Below are 18,275 nucleotides of genomic sequence, written 5' to 3' on the forward strand. Positions count from 1 at the left end.
ACAGGATGTTTATATCGGGCATTTTCCAATTATCCCTCCATGCCCCTTCCATGAGATCTAAAGTTCTTTTGGCTAGACATAACTGAGGCAGACACAAAGGAATTGTGACCAGGAGACTCAGTTCAGATACATGGAGTGGAAAGTGCTACTCACTTTTCCTTTGGGTTTGGTGGCTTGCAAAATTAGTGGGAAATACCCCAAAAGCTGGACAGGCAGGCAAGTTTGTGCTTGAGGTCTGATCATGGGATGACCATATTTGTAGGCTACAGACAGTATGAGAATAAAAGTTGTTCCAAGAATGGAACACTTAGGACTATACTCCCCTCTCCACCAACCAGACACTCAGAAGATCTGTTTCTGCATGGCAAGGAGGTTGGTAAAGCTGTTCTCTCTAGAACAGATACTTCCTGACAAAGATTAGAAGGTCAGTCAGAAATGAAAACCATGAACTTCACATTTAGAACTCTGGCATTAAACCTGTCTTGGAAGGGCATCTACCTAGTTTTACTGGACAAAAACTCTGATTGTCAGCACTTCCCATTCTGAATTAACTTAAACTGACATGAAGGAAAGCTGAGAACCAATATAACCAGTTTTAGTTGCAAGCCACTCCAGCTGACAGTTTTGTGAGCAACTCAAACAATGCCCAGCCCTTGCTCTTTCTTAGGGTTACATGGTCCAAGAAGAAACTGACAGTATGACATCAATGTTTGTCAACAGTTTGATCACCTCAGCACAACCTCTTCATTTTTCATTAAGATTTTCTTCTTCTTTTTTCCTTTTTCCATTGAGTATGAGTTTAAATGTGTGGGTGTCCTAGCTATGTTGACTGATTCATAAATACACGCACATGCGCGCACACACACATATACATTTTTTTCTTTGTTTTATCACTTTTCGTTTTTCTACCTTTTTAAAATTTTTCTCTTTCTTTCCTCATCTGTTTGGTTGGGGTTTTTTGTTTGTTTTGGGTTTTTTTGGCCTTATTTTGACTTTAGAGGGTAAGCATTTTTGTTTATGTGTTTCAGTTTAACTTTTTGTTTGTTTGGCTCTTGTTTTTGTTTTTCTTATTACTTATTACTCCTTCTCATTTCTCTTCCTCTTTCAATAGCCGAATCATCATTGTCTCCTCCTCCTCCTTTCTTTCTCTCTCACTTTATTTTATTTAGACATTATTTTCCTTCACCTTATTTATAGCCATTTCTAATTCTTCACTTTACCTCTATTCACATTTTAAATATTATTTACCATCTTACTTCATTTCCTGTCCTTTAAATGAACTGTAATTTTATTGGTTTTAATACACAGTTTACATAATTACTATGCCCACCATTCCTGTTGTTGCAGTTATTAGTACTGGAGAAGGCATAATTGACCTGCACTGTTTAATGTTTCATCTAGTTCACAGCTATTTATCATCACTGCTATTGTTAAATTTTGACCCCATGAGTTCTCCTTTTGCAGTAATCAATGGTGTGCATGTCATAGTAGGCAGTGCGCATATTTCAAATGTTGTATATTGATCACTTCAGTAGTTGCTGTACTTGTTTCCCCCTTTTCTGGGAGGGGCTTGAAAATGATACACTACAAGATCACAGGGTACAGACTCCATGGCTGCACTACACCCACAATGCACCAAAATTACAATGGGCCTTCCACCACACACAAGCTAACTCCACTCATACATCAATAATACACTACCACCTAGAGTAGGGAAGACAAAAAATTCAAACAGTGACTAGGTCACAAGTGAGAATGAAATCAAGTCCCACTCTTGGACATCTAATCCTACAGCAAAATTAGAGAAAGTTTCCAAAAAGAAGGTTCAAAAAATCCACAAAGTTACAGATTTATAAGAATGAATTGAATCAACAGTTCTGTAGTGTTATGGTTCAGATGTGAGGTATCCCCCAAAAGCTCAAGTATGAGATAATGCAAGAGGGTTCAGAGGGGAAATGACTGGGTTGTGAGAGGCTTAACTCAATCAGTGAATTAATCCCCTGATGGTATTAACTGAGTGGTAAGTGGAGGCAGGTGGGGTATGGCTAGAGGCGGTGGGCATTGGGGGTGTGACTTTGGGATATATATTTGTATTTAGCAAGTGGAGTCTCTCTCTCTCTCTCTCTCTGCTTTATGATCAAGTGAGCTGCTTCCCTCTGCCACACTCTTCTGCCATGTTGTTCTGCCCCACTTGAGCCTGGAGTGATGGAGCAATCTATGAACTGAGACCTCTGAAACTGTGAGTCCTCAAATAGACTTTTCCTCCTCTAAGATTGTTCTGGTTGGATCTTTTAATCATAGCAGTAAAAAAAGCTGACTAAAACATGCAGCAATAAACTGAGGGGCATTGGCAGTTAAAATTAATATTTGGTTTACATTGAGCCAACATGCTGAAACTCAGACATCAACAACACAAGACTAATTATAAAAAAAAAAAAAAACAACTACAGACCAAAGGATATTCTCACAAAAGAGAAAGACAAATCCATCTCAACAGATCCACAAATCTGATATCTCTGAATACAAGAGAAAATGGGCAAACAAGCACCCTCCCCCCAAAAGTTATAATTCTCCAACAAAGGAATACACAGAAATGGAAGAGGATTAAATTCCATTGAAATATTACAAAAATATGATTATTAAAATGATTAATTAGCTAAAAATGATCTAAGAATAAATTAAAGAATGAAATAAGAGCAATTACAGGAAGTGAAAGACCATGTGACTTAAGAAATAAAAATTCTGAAAAGAAACCAATAAGAACTCCTAGATATAAAAGACACAAGAAATTAAATTTAAAAATTCATCTGAATGTATCACTAATAGACTTCTCAGCTCAGATTCTAAAACCCAGGAGGTCTTTTAATGAGATAATCACAGCTCTGAAAGGAATTTTAGCCAGAAAATTCATTGTTCATAATTGAAGGAGAAATAAAAACTTCTCATGATAAGAATAAACTAAAAGTCTTTTTGAACACTAAGCCTACATTACAGAAAACACTGAAAAGAAATATTACACGAAGAACTCAAAAACATGCCCCAGAGATCTTAAATTAGTGAAGCTTCAGAAAAGCAATTAAACAAAAAGAAATTAAATAGTTAAGCAATTAAACAAATAAATTAATCAATAAAACAAACCAAAATGGAAATAATAAACCTCTTCTTCCCATAATTCTGATGCTCTACTGAGCTGTCTGGGCTCTTTCTTCCCATAATTCTGAATGTAAACAGTCTCAACTCTCCACTTAAAAGAGACAGAATGGCAGAATTGATTAAAAAATAAGATCCAGTTATATTTACTTTTTAAGAGACTCATGCAGCTATTAATAGATTGAATAAAAGAATGGAAATGATATTCCACATATTTAGAGTTCAAAAACAATCTGACAAAAGCAGATTTCAACCAACAGTTAATCCAAAGAGACAAGGAATGCCACTACACACTGTTAATAGGAACAAGCCAACAAGAAGATATCACGATGGTAAACATTTATGCTACCAATGTCAGTAAACCTAATTACATAAAAAAAAAAAAAACATTTCTTGACTTTAATCATGAGACAACAATATATCATGATTTCAATACACCCATCTCAACAAGAGATAGGTCATCCAATAAAGACAGGTCATCAATAAAGACAGTTCTGACTTAAATAATACCATAAATCAAATTGACCTAACAGACATCTTTAGAATATTTCACTCAACAACAGCTAAATACACTGTCTTCTAGCAATCCACAGAACCTTTTCCAAAATAGGCTGTTTTAGAATGCAGAGCAAGTCTTAGCAAATGCAAAAAAATATTATCCCACATATCTCATCAGTTCATAATGGACTGAAATTAGGAATCAACAGGAAGAAAACTTATAAAAATCACATAAACACATGGACACTAAACAATGCTCTTTTGCATAAAAAATGGACCACAGAAGAAATAAGAGGGAAAATTGAAAAATTTTTTAAAAAAGTCCTAGAATCAAATTAGAACAGTGGTACCACATTCCAAAATCTGTGGACCACTATGAAGAAAGAAGTAAAAGGAAAGTTGATAGCATCATATGAAGGAGGAAATAAGAGGAAAGTTGATAACATCAAGTGTCCACTTAAAAAAAAAAAAAAAAACTCAAATAAACAACCTAATGTTATATCTCAAGGTCTTAGAAGAGCAGGAACAAATTAATTCCAAAACTAGAAGAAAGAAAATAATTAAGATCATAGTTGAAATTAATGGAATAGAGAATAAAAAAACCAATGCAAAGGATCAGTGCAACGCTTTTAAAAGATAAACAATATCAACAAATTCATAGCTATATTAACTAAAAGAGTGAGATAAGAACCAAATCAAGAAAAATTAGAGATGTATAAGGAGATATCACTGCAGACATGTGTGAAGGTCAGAGGATCATTATGAACTCTTTTGAATACTTATATTCCAGAAATTGGCAAGTTATTGACAAATTTCTAGGCACATATAGCCAATAAAAATTGGCTACATCCAATTCTACATCCAAGAGGATGTAGAAAACCTAAACAGATGAGTATCAAGCCATGATATTAAAGCAGAAAAAAAAAAAATGCCTTCCAACAAAGAAAAGCCCAGGACTAAATGGATATTGAGCTGAGCTCTAGTAGGTCTTTAAAGAAGAACTAACACCAATCTTTCTTAAATTATTCATGAAATAGAAAATGAGGGAAAACTTCCAAACTCATTCTGTGTAGCTAGCAAAACAAAATAAAGGTATGTCAAGAAAAGAAAACAGACCCATATTACTTATGAATATAGATACAAAATTTCTTAATAAAAAATTAGTAAACCACATTTAAAAACATTAAGAAGATTGTACATCATGATCAAGTTGTAATCATCATAGGAATGCAAGGTTGGTGAATATAAGTAAATCAACAAATGTAATTTATCACATAAATAAAATCAAGGACAAAAATCACATGATCATCTTAATACAGGCCTAAAAAGATATGGATAAAATTCACCACCCATTCATGCTAAAAATGCTGGAGAAGGTAAGGATAAAAGAAACTTACTTTAATATCATAAAAGTTATATATGACAGACCAAAAGCCAAGATCTTACTGAATGAAGAAAAAACTGAAATCATTTCCTATAAACTCAGAACCAAAAAAGGTCTTTATTTATATTCAATACAGTGTTTGGAACTCTGCCAGAGAAATCAGGGAAGATAAGAAATTTAAAGGAAAAGAAAGAGGGAAAAAAGAAGTCAAGTAATCTCTGTTTGCTGATAAGATTCTACACCTAGAACACCTGTCCCCGCCCCCCCAAAAAAAAGATGTAACAGATTTCTATCTGATAAACAAATTCATCAAAGTATCATGATACAACATAAACACACAAAAATAATTAACTGTCTTACACTCCAACAATGAATCTTCTGAGAAAAATAATCAAGAAAACTACTCCAGTCAGGCAAGGTGGCACATGCCTGTAGTCCCAGCAGCTCAGGAGCCTGAGGCAGGAGGATTTCAAACTCAAAGCCAGAATCAGCAACTTAGTGAGGGCCTAAAAAAAAGGGCTGGGGATGTAGCTCAGTGGTTAAGTGCCCCTGTGTTCAATTTCCAGTACCAAAAAAAAAAAAAAAAAAAAAAAAAAGAAAAGAAAAAACAAAGAAAACTACTTCATTCACAATAACCTCAAAAAGAATGAAATACTGAAGAATCAATCTAATTAAGGAGATGAAAGACTTCTACAATGAAAATTACCACACATTGAAGAAAAAAATTGAAGAAGACCTTAGTTTTAAAATGGAAAGACCTACCATGTTCATAGATAGGTAGGTTTAATATCATCTAAATGGCCATATTATGAAAACAAATCTATAGATTCATTGCAATTCCCATGAAAATACCAATGACATTTTTCACAGAATTAGGAAAAAAGTCCTAAAATTTATATGGAAAAATAAAAAACCCAGGATAGCCAAAGTAATACTAAACAACAAGAGAAAGGTTGGAGGCATCATAATACCTGATTTAAAATTATACTACACAGCTATAACCAAAAGAGCAACATACTGGCATAAAAACAGAAGTGATGAACAATGGAATAGACAAGAGTCACAGAGAAAAATCACATAAATACAACCATCTGATCCTTGAGAGGTGCCAAAAGTATTCATTGGGAAAGACAGCCTTTCAGCTGGGAATGAGGGGGCATGCCTGTAATCCCAGCAGCTCAGGAGGCTTAGGCAGGAGAATCATGAGTGCCAGCTTCGGCACCTTAGCAAAGCACTAAACAACTTAGTGAGACCATGTCTGTAAATAAAATATGAAAAAGGGTTGAGGATGTACCAGTGGTTTAGTACCCCTAGTTCAATAACTGGTACCAAAAAGAAAAGAAAAAAAAAAGGAAATAGCTTTTCTATCAAATGATGATGGGAAAAATGGATAACTACATGGACTACAGATTTCTGCTTCTTACCCTGCACTAAAATCAATTCAAAGTAGATTAAAGAGCTTGGAATTAGACCAGAAGCAGTGAAAATGCTAGAAGAAATTATAGGGGCAACATTCCAATACATTGTTGTAGGCACTGACTTTCTTTGTAAAGCTCAAGAACTAAAACCAAGAACCGCTAGGTGTGATAGTAAAGTAAACAAGAGCACAGAACCTACAGTATGGAAGAACATCTTCGCAAGCTATTCTTCTGACAAGGGAGCAATAACCAGATATGTAAAGAACTCAAAACACTTAACACCAAAAACACCCTCATAACCCACTCAATAAATAGGCAAAAGGTCTGAAGTGATATCTCTCAACAGAAGAAATATAAACGGTCAGAAAATATATGAAAAAAATGTTCATCCTTTGCAATCAGATGAAGTCAAAGCTACATTGATATTTCATCTCACTCCTATTAAAATGGCAATCATGAAAAAAAAGATGTTGGTGAGGATGTGGGGAAAAGATTACACCTATACATTGTTGGTAGACTGCATTTGGTATAACCACTTCAGAAAACAGTATGGAGTTTCCTCAAAACACTAGGAATGTAATCACCATATGCCCCAACTCTCCCATTCATTGGTATTCATCCAAAAGAAATAAAATCAGTATGCCATAGTCATATGCATACCAATCCTCATAGCAGCTCAATCCACAATAGCCAAGTTAAGGGACCTACCTCGGTGACCAGAAAGAGATGAATGGATAGAGAAAATGTGGTATATATGCACGATTTAGTTCTGCTCAACCATAAAGAACAATGAAATTATATCAATTCCTGATACATGAATTGAACTGAAGAACAACCTACTATGGAATAAATCAGACTCACAAAGGCCAAGGTCAAATGTTTTCTTTCATAATTGGAGGCTAGAGAGAGAAAGGGAATTTCAAAAAAGGAATCTCATGAAAATAGAAAGGAAATTAGTAGAGCAGAAGCAGGCGGCCAACAGGGAGGGAACAGGAGAGAGAAAAGGAAAGACCTGGGAAATGAAGTTGGCCAAATTATACTCTGTTCATGTGTGAATATACCAAACTGCATTCTGATGTTATGTATAACTCTAATGAATAAATTAAAACAAATAAATAAAAGAAAGAATAACTGAGTAGGGAAAGGGAACAATGGGAAGGGAAGAGGAGCTAAAAGGAGGTGGTACTGGGGTTGAAATGGAGAAAACAATGTTAATATGCTTTTATGAATATGTCAAAATGAGCCACAGTACTATGTATGACTCTAATGCACCAAAAAATTTTAAAAATCACATATAAATGCATATTAGTGAATAATGCATCATGTGGGATAAAACTTACCCAAAATATCCAATATATATCTCATTTCATGAGATTTGGCAAGAGCAGAACTCCAGGACTCCCATGTTCATAAGCACATTTAGTTTTGCTTCAACTAATGGCATAGCGACAATGTGACTCGCAAAGAATAGTGAGAAAAAAATTAGGACACCTGGAAAAGATCTTTAAAATTTCTACATATGCAAGGAAATGGGACCTATAGGTCCAGTTTATTATTTCCCCTAACTGTTAAAGAGTACAGTCTACCTCTAAAGTCTGTTTCTTTTTTTTTTTTTTTTTTGTACTACATATCCTCAGGAGAGGAAATGACAATAGGGAGCACAAAAAGTTTAGGAAAAAATAAAAAGGTGGGCTGGGGATATAGCTCAGTTGGTAGTGTGCTTGCCTCGTAAGCAGAAGGCCCTGGGTTCAATTCCCAGCACTGCAAAAAAAAAAATAAATAAATAAATAAATAAAATAAAATAAAAAAGGAAATGGTGGGCTTTTTCTTTTTTTAATTAGGAAAATGGGTCCCACTACTTTTTGAAGAAAATAGAAAAGCAAATTTAAAAATTAAACCCCTATCTCCCACCCTGCACAAAACTCAACACAAGGTGGATCAAAGACTTAGGTACTAGTACAGAGATCCTAATATAAGAAAAAGTAGGCCCAAATCTTCTTCATGTTGACTTAGGAAAAGACTTCCTTAACAAAACCCCTAAAGCGCAAGAAGTTAAATCAAGAATCAATAAATGGGATGGAATCAAACTAAAAAGCTTCTTCACAGCAAAGAAAACAATCTTGTTAACATGATTGCCTACAGCAAGGGAAAAATGTACCTCGGACACATCTCCAGATTATATAAAGAACTTATGAAACTCAACACCAAAAAACCAAATAACCCACTCAATAAATGGGCTAGGAACTGAATAGATACTTCACAGAAGAAGAAATACATTTGATCAACAAATTTATGAAAAAATGTTCAACATCTCTAGCAATTAGAGAAATGCAAATCAAAAGTACCCTAAGATTTCATCTTGCTCCAGTCAGAATGGCAATTATCAAGAATTCAATCAACAACAAATGATGAGGCTATGGGGCAAAAGATACACACATACACTGCTGGTGGGAATGCAAACTGTTGAGATCACTATGGAAAGCAGGATGGAGATTTCTCAGAAAACTTGGAATGGAACCACCATTTGACCCAGCTATCCCATCCCCAGTTTATAGCCAAAGAACTTAAAAACAGCATACTACAGTGACACAGCCACATCAATGTTTATAGCAGCTCAACTCACAATAGCTGAATTATGAAACCAATCTAGATACCCTTCAACAGATGAATGGATAAAGAAAATGTGGAATATATACATAATGCATTATTACTCAGCCTTAAAGAAGAATAAAACCATGACATTTTCCAGTAAATGAATGGAGCTGGAGACTATCATGCTAAACAAAATAAAACAATCCCAAAATCAAAGGCCAAATGTTTTCTCTGACATGCAGATTCTAATTCACAATAATGGGATGGGGGCCAGGGAAGAATAGAGGTTACTATGGAATAGGCAGTGGGGAGTAAAAGGAAGGAAGTGGTATGGGCACAGGAAGGACAGTAGAATGAATCAGACATTAATAACCTACGTACATATATGATTACATGACCAGTATGATCCTACATCATGTACATTCAAAAGAATGAGAAGTTATACTCCATTTATGTATGATGAATCAAAATGCATTCTACTATCATGAATAACTATATAGAACAAATTTTTAAAAAATCAAATGCTTGGTAGACTTCATTCCTAATAAATTTTTCTAATGGCACAAAACTAGCCAATGATTAAACGAATTTCAGGAGTCCACACAAAATAACCCAGTATGTTTTCACTTGTGTTTATACTTTGAAATTCCTCTCACCTACATATATTCAGCAGGTGGCAAGGCTCTCAAGAGACTCAAACAGCCTCCCTATGACTGGGCTCATGTTGAGTTGGACACCTGTCAGGTAAATCCTCTGCACTGGTAAAGAAGTGAATGGGCTGCTGTTCCCAAAGGAACAAACTGAGGGAAATCCATTGAGGGGAAATGATCGGAAAAGCTGAAATCAGAAACACTTAATAACAGAAAGAAAAATAATAAATTAGGATTAAGAACCAAAAATCAGTTAAAACCAATTCCTATGAGGTTTGTGCTGTAGCTCAGAAGCAGAGAGCATGTGAAGAATATTTGAGGCCTTGGGTTCATTCGACAGCACCAAACAAAACAAAAAACCAACCAACCAAACAAATAAAAAAAACCCAAAAACAAAAACTCTTTCCTAATTGTATTAAAAAAAAAAAATACTTCTCAGTAAATCATGAAGAACACACCTTCAATATTTCTTTTAAATAATGCCTAGCCTTTCTAAAATAACACTTTACTCTTTTTCATCATATATGAATACACCACCAGTGAAACTTCACATCATGCACAAGAAGAATGGGATCCTAATTAGAATGTTACACTCCATGTATACACTATATGTCAAAATATACTCTACTGCAATGTATACCTAAAAAGAACAAGGAAAATAGAAAATGAAAAAAAACTTCTTTAGAAAAGAAACAAACATGAGTTTTATATTAACTGAGAAAATATGGAAAATACCTAAAATATTGGAATGATGTTGGATAACAATGAATTTTTATGTCCCACATTCATCAAGCCACTTTTCTATAAACACAGAAAAGAAACTGAATTTACAAAATCAGGACGTTTTATTATCAAAATGTAAAAGTATTTCAAGTAGGCTCTATTTATGTTAAAACCTGTTTTGTATTGCCATCCTTCTTTCCCTCTTTTACTGATTAAAACTAACAGTGTTAATTCAAGGATATGTTTCAATATTTGGTATATGTATTATATTTTAAGGAAAATAAGGTATTTTCTTATCCCACTTCTCACAGAATGTAACGTAAGCATAGTGCTGGTCTAGGAAATAGAATGGAAATTTCAACTGAGTTAGAATTATTCCATTTCCAAATGAAATATTATTCTTTGAAAATTAAAATTTGTTAGAGAACATGCAAAATATTTGATACATAGCCTTCAAATTCTAAGGAATGGGTTACTTCTTCTAATTTATGCAGCAGACAGTAAATAAAAAGGTATACAGATATGGATGCTCCTTTGGATTACTAACATACAGGATATGTATTTGAAGTATATTTCTCCTACTTTTGAGACTGAGGCAGCATATGCTGTGGTACTTCAACCAGGTCCTCTCTGGTTGAAGGCGTTCATCTCCAGACCTTGCGACCACCAACTGCATTACTCTTGAGGAAACTGCTCTTACCTGCCTGGAATTGCCTTGTCCGAGATTATGACCAACGATTGTAAGATGCTGGAATACCAAGGCCAGGGTCCCATCTCTTAATTTGTATTGGCCACCCAGGGGTTTTAAGAGGAGCTGGACCTTGGGCATATCTGCCTCACAGGTCAGATTCTCACTCTGTCCCAACTCAACCTTCCCCTCTGGCATATAGGTATGTCTTCCAAAGGCTAATAAAGGTACTTATAAGAGCAATTGTCTTCGAATTCTTGATAGACAGAAAAAAATACTTTGAACTTGAGGCAAGATAACGAAAAGTTCTTTGAATATAGAAACTCCATGAATGTAAGGGATGCTTTTGTCATTCTTTTGGTTCTGCCCTCCTATAACCCCCAATATTTAGATCAGTGATTGTCACATGATAATTGCTCAATAAGTATTATGGAAATAAATGAACTATTCAATACATTTTACATTTAACTTCTTTCACCTATAGATCATTTTCTAATGAAAGAGTAAAGATTTTAAAAAGTGGCAGTTAGAGAGAGGAGGTGAAAGGGAATGTGTAGTCAGCTTGTTTTGTTATCTCAGAGATCTTATCTATCGCGCTCCCTCTGCCCGCAGAGAGAGACACGACAAACGTCTGAAGCTTTGGAAGTTTATTATGCACAGTCCCTCTCCTACACTTCTCTTACTCCCAGCTTCCACGCACTCTCAGCTTCTCTTCTCTCGGCTTCTTCTTACTCCCAGGTTCCGCGCACTTCCAGCTTCCAGCTCAGCTTCAGCCTCCGCCTCCGCCGCTTCTTCCGCTTCTGCCTCCCTACTCTCCCACCCACCAGGCTTATATACACTTTAACCAATCAGGGGAGAGTACACGAGGTAAACGCGGACAGCTGCAAGCATAGGATAGATACACAAGGGGGGCATGCTCTAGTCACATCGTTAACTAGCCAATCATTGGAATTCGCTGGTTGTTTACTGTATAGTTGGCCGCTTTTGGCTCAGCGTCAGGTGCCATCTTGACCATGCCCAAGGCTGGGGGTCCTGGAAACCCCGACAGATCCCCCTTCTTTACTATTAAACTAAGGCTCGGGACCGTGTCTGTCTTAGGCTGAGTGGTCAGCATATGTCCTTACCCGTCATCAGAGCCTGCAGAGCATGCTGCAGCTCCTGTCTTAGGTTGGTACACAGCCACCTCCTTCATTACCCGTCTTTGACTACCGGTCCAGCATCAAGAGCCATACTAATGGGGGGCTGTCGGCCTTTAGGGCGGTCATGGCCTGATGAAAGATAATTTGATCTCTCTATTGGCTAGCTCGTAGATGCATGCCAAAACGAATGAAGAGAAGGAGGGCCAAGGCAGAGGAGTACCACCATAGCTCCTAAGCCTGCCCGCTGTTTGACAAATCTATAAACAGAAGAAAAACCATATAGCCATATTAAGTACAGAAACAATATATGTCCCAGAAGTATATTGGGCAACACAAACAGCTCTCAGGGAATAAACGCATCCCAGTCCCAAAAGTTCTTGGAAGGTATCCACTTGTTCTTATAATGAGTCCACTCTCTGATAGAGTCTCTATGGTCTGCAAGGCTGCAGCTGCATTCTCGGCCAAATGATCGTTGTTATGGTTGTGTCAATGCTGCTACTGCAAGGACTGTGATGGCAGTGATCACGGCTGTTGCAATGTCAAAGCCTCTCCTGCTTCTCGACAATAGCGCTGGCAATTCTACATCTGCAACAGAAACTAGGACTGGTAGGAAGATAGAAATGTGCAAATTGCACGGGTGGCAAAAGAACCATTCCAGCATTGTGAGAGATAGCACACGGTTAGTGAACAGTTAAGAGGTGTTATTAGAAATGTTAGTTGGTAGAAACATAAAAGGGAGGAAATACACAAGCTGACGTGGGAGGAAAAGCAATATTACAGCTGGGGTCAGCAGAACGAGTTGCTCTACTCTGGGTCTGATTTGTAGTATGATTCCAACGGCAAAGTGCAGAAATTCCTCCTGTTAAAGCAAAGAAAGACTAGAGATATCCTTGTCACCAAAAACAGCACGACCTGAAAAATCATCAGTAGAATTGACAGGCTTGTAGAGGAATTGGTGAAAAGCAAGAAAAGGAAGGATAAAAAATGTGTTAGTTAGAAGTGAAAAATATGGCCAAGCTAACAATGGCCCATAGGTTGCGGGTTTGCCTTTCCGTCTGAGTTTTTGTTATTGGAGGAAGGCTCAGACTCGCCATTGCGAGGAGGAGCAGCATCACTTGCATGCTGTAAAACTCTGATTAGCCTTTCTGGAATCCAGACTGGAGTCTGTTGATCCTGTGGGAAAATACAAACAGACCCTCGGACCCAATGAAGGACTGGATCCGGTCCTTTCCAACAACCTGTCAGGATATCTTTCCATTTTGCCCATACTTGAGGAGTATTATGGGGATTATAATGTCGATCAGCTGCAGAATGGCCATCCCTATCCAGAGTTAAGAAATTTAGAATGAAAAGAACTAAATTAAGTTTATCTTTAGGAGACTTGTAGGAGGCTCCTATTCTCCCTTTTTGTTTATTTAGACAATTTTTTAAAGTAAGATGTGCTCTTTCCACAATGCCCTGTCCCTGAGGATTATAGGGGATGCCAGTGACTGATTGGATGTTAAATGTTTGTAAAAACAACCGGAAGCTTTTGGAAGTATAAGCAGGACCACTATCTGTTTTAATAACTTTAGGTATGCCCCAGCCAGCAAATGCTTGTAGGCAGTGTTGAATGACATCTTTTACCTTTTCTCCAGAATGAGCGGAAGCCATAATGACCCCTGAAGCAGTGTCTACTGACACATGTACATACTTAACAGTACCAAATTCAGAAATATGGGTTACATCCATCTGCCAAATATGACCAGGCAGCAGTCCCCTGGGGTTAACTCCAAAGGATTGTACTGGGATTAAAGGAGCACAATGTTGACAATTTTTTACTATTTGTCAAGCCATACATTTAGATATAGGAAATTTTCTGCTCAAAGTAGTGGAATTTACATGGAATTTTTCATGAAAGAGTTTTGCTTGTTCCTCTATGGAAAAAACAAAGATCAATTTGGTGGCCATATCTACCAAGTCATTAGCATTGGCCAAAGATCCTGGTAAATTAGAATGAGCTCTAATATGTCCTACATAGAATAGATGTTTACGCTGTAGGATAAGGTTTTGTAGCGTAGTAAAATAAGAAGCTACCGTGGACATGGAAGAAATATGGGGTACCGTTTCAAGGGGTACCTGTAAAGCGTTAACGATATATAAGCTATCAGATAGAAGATTGAATGGCTGATTATCTGCTAATTTAAAGGCTAATATTACAGCTGCAAGTTCAGTAACCTGTGCGGAGTTGGGTGGAACTATTATGGTGTGAAGTTGTTTACTGATAAGTACTGCACCTACTCCATTTTTGGAGCCATCAGTAAGAATGGTTACACAGTCTTTAAGAGGCTGGACACTAGTCACTTTTGGAAAAACTATGGGAGTATTTTTACAGAATTGAATCCAGGGATGTTGGGGATAATGGTTATCGAACTGAGCTGAAGTGGAACAATATAATACTGACCAATCATCATCATTATTAATTAGCCATTTAATTTGCTGAGTGGAATAAGGAGTTATAATAATAGACGGATGGATTCCAAAAACAGTAATGCAAGATTCTATTCCCTTGAATATTACCTGAGCAATAGCTTGGGGATATGATTGCAATGTTTTAGCCGGAGAGCTAGGGAGATTTATACTTTGCAGAGGTCCTCCTTGCCAAACTATGCCAAAAGGGGTATGCTTCTCTGAGATTATGATTAAACTTAATGGTTGAGTAGGATCACAACGATCAACGTAACACTGCTGAAGTCTATTCTCTACTAGCTGTAAGGATATCCGTGCTTCGGGAGTAAGTTTCCTAGGGGAATTCAAGTCAGGATTACCTTTTAATATATCGAATAAAGGTTTTAATTCCCCTGTGGATAATTTTAAATAGGATCTGATCCAGTTAATGTCACCTAAGAGTTTCTGAAAATCGTTCAAGGTATTCAATTGATCTGTCCTGATGGTCAACCTTGTTGGTCTGACTAGTAGCAGTGAGCCTTGTACCCAGATATTCTTGGATCTCCTCTAATTGTAATTTTTCAGGAGCTATCGTTAGTCCTCTCTTTTCTAATGCTTGAGTTATAAATTGTAATGCTTCTAACAAAACTTCTTTTTCTGGATGGCAAATAAGTATGTCATCCATATAATGATAAATCAACAATCTCTTAAACTTTTGTCTAGTAGTTGTTAATGCTTTATCTACGTATATTTGACATATAGTAGGACTGTTAGCCATACCTTGAGGCAACACGGTCCATTCGAATCTCTGGTCAGGCTGAGTGTGATTAAGAGAGGGCAAAGTAAAAGCAAATCTCCAACAATCATTTTTGTGTAAGGGTATAGAGAAAAAGCAATCTTTTAAATCCAGAATAATAGTAGGCCAATTTTTTGGTAGTGCAGTGACAAGAGGGAGTCCACATTGGATGGGTCCCATAGGGTACATTTGTTCGTTTATGGCTCTTAAATCATGTAATAACCTCCATTTTCCTGATTTTTTCTTTGTTAAGAATATTGGAGTATTCCAAGGAGAGATAGAATGTTGTAAATGACCTGCTTGTACCTGCTCTTGTACTAACTTATGAGCTGCCTCTAGCTTCTCTTTTGTTAGGGGCCACTGTGGAATCCAGCGAGGCTTATCATCTTTCCATATTATAGGGATTGATGGTTTATCAGTGGCCCCTAGGAAAAACCCAATCCACTGAGAATCATTTTTTGGTGGAAGTAAAGGCAGTGGTTGGGTAGATCCTTGACTATGTCTTCCTAATGCTTTTTTATCATCATAGTTCATATTTTGTAACATATTTCTTACAGGAGTCCCTTGGTAAGTCTGATCAGTGGTGAGTTTCATATCCATTTGCTGCAGGACGTCTCGTCCCCATAGGCTAATAGGAACATTACAGACATATGGCTGAAATATTCCTGTGTGTCCCTCTGTATCTTTCCACGATAATGAGGAAGCACTTTGATTGGGGTTTTCTGCTACTCCTAAGCCTCCCAAGCTCTGAGCTGCTGTGATCAATGGCCAGTGCTTTGGCCAGACCATTGTGCTAATAATACTTTTGTCTGCTCCCGTATCTAATAAACCTGTAAATTCCATATTTCCCACTTTTAATTTTAGGAGGGGCCTCTGTCCCATATCCATAGTAAGGTTTATTAAAGTGGTTCCTGTTGATCCAAAACCTCCTTGTCTTTTATTTGTAATTTTACTGGGCCACAAAGAATGTCGACTGGGCAATATAAGCATTTGTGCAATGCGATCCCCTGGAGAGATGACCGTAATTCCTTTTGGTGAAGAGACCAAGGCTTTTATTTGTCCAGTGAAATCAGGATCAATAACCCCTGGGTGTACTATAAGTCCTTTTAGTGTTGAGGAACCTCTACCTAGTAATAGTCCTACACTGTTCTGTGGGATTTTTTCATGCCAATCAGTATCAATCATCTGCACCCCCATATCTGGGGTTACTATGAGTCTGGAGGTGGCACAGATGTCCAATCCGGCACTTCCTGAGGTGGCTCTGAGCTCCCCTTCTCTGTGGGAGGATACCACCGTCGGGGAACTTGTTGAATATCCCGTATATTTGTTGCGGGCCCCGGGGAGGGCCCTGTCTCCCATTTTTTTGAAGTTTAGGATTCAACCCTAGGAAATTATCCTCCCTATCTCTAATAGGCTGACAGGCACTATTCCAATGACTTCCTCTTCTGCATCTTGGACATAGCCCTGGGGCATAAGGTGTAACAGATTTTACTATAGTTATCTCTTATCTTTTGTTAGGGCATTATCTCCTTGCTGCTGATTTTGTGCATCTATTGAAACGTATTGGCCTTCTCATCTCAACATTTCTATCGGGAAACCTTGCCACTATGTTTCTGCAAGCAGTTTCAACAGCTATTTCTTGCTACTGAGCTTCTCCAATTAGACATTGTCCTCCAGATAACACTGCTCTGCATAGCTGTCTCCAATAGTCTTAACTGCCTCTTTAAAGTTTTTCTAATGGTTGATGGTATCTCCATTTGCTCCTCAAATACGGGCAGGTTCTACAAATTTTGAAGCTCTTTTTATTAGGCTTAGGTTTCTCCTACCTTTTCCCCTTGTTCTTAAGTTTTCACTACCACTTGGTTATTCCTTTTGGGGGTTCTTTGTGTTAGACTTAGTTCCTTTTTTTCCCTTGTTCTTAGATTTTATGAGCAATTATTTTCTAGGTCACCACCACTCAATTTTTCCTCACTTTATTCTCTTTAAGAGTTCTTTTCTGTTACTATTAGATCCTGTTCGTGAAGATCCCCCTTGTGGCACACTGAGCAGCTTTTCTTACTTTAGCTGTTTTTTCCCTCAATGGCGTCCCATGGTTTTTTAATAGCTCCCTGAGGGGTTGCTGCATTCAGACCCCATTGTTACTAATTTGAATGGCTTTAGTTATGGCAGTTGCAATAACAAACAGTGGCCTAGCTGCCAGGAGCAATGAGATTACTGAAAGGAAAACTATCAAGTGTGCATTAGAATTTTTATAGCGGCTTTTCACGTACTACCTACACCCTAATTGGACCGCTTCAAACGTGTTTCTACTTTCACTTTAATTAGACCACGTTCCACGCGTCAGGACCGCCGACGGCGCATCCCGATACCGTTTAGCCCGCGTTCTACGCGTCAGGACCGCTGATGGCGTATCCCAATACCTTTTGACCCGCGTTCTACGCGTCAGAATCCCGATACCTTTTAACCCGCGTTCTAAGCGTCAGGACCGCTGATGGCGCGTCCCATACCTTTCGACCGGACCGCACTCCGCGTGTCCCCAGGACCGCTGATAGCGTATCCTGATACCCTTTAACTTTTTTATAACCGGTTTAACTTGTATACAAAAAAAATTTTTCAAATATCTTACCTTGTTTTCTTTTATAAGGCCTTCATCTTCCCTTCATGTCCCGGGTTTCAGCACCAGTTATCGCGCTCCCTCTGCCCGCAGAGAGAGACACGACAAACGTCTGAAGCTTTGGAAGTTTATTATGCACAGTCCCTCTCCTACACTTCTCTTACTCCCAGCTTCCACGCACTCTCAGCTTCTCTTC

The sequence above is a fragment of the Sciurus carolinensis genome, chromosome 12, assembly GCF_902686445.1.
Source record: "Sciurus carolinensis chromosome 12, mSciCar1.2, whole genome shotgun sequence".
Taxonomy (NCBI): Eukaryota; Metazoa; Chordata; class Mammalia; order Rodentia; family Sciuridae; genus Sciurus; species Sciurus carolinensis.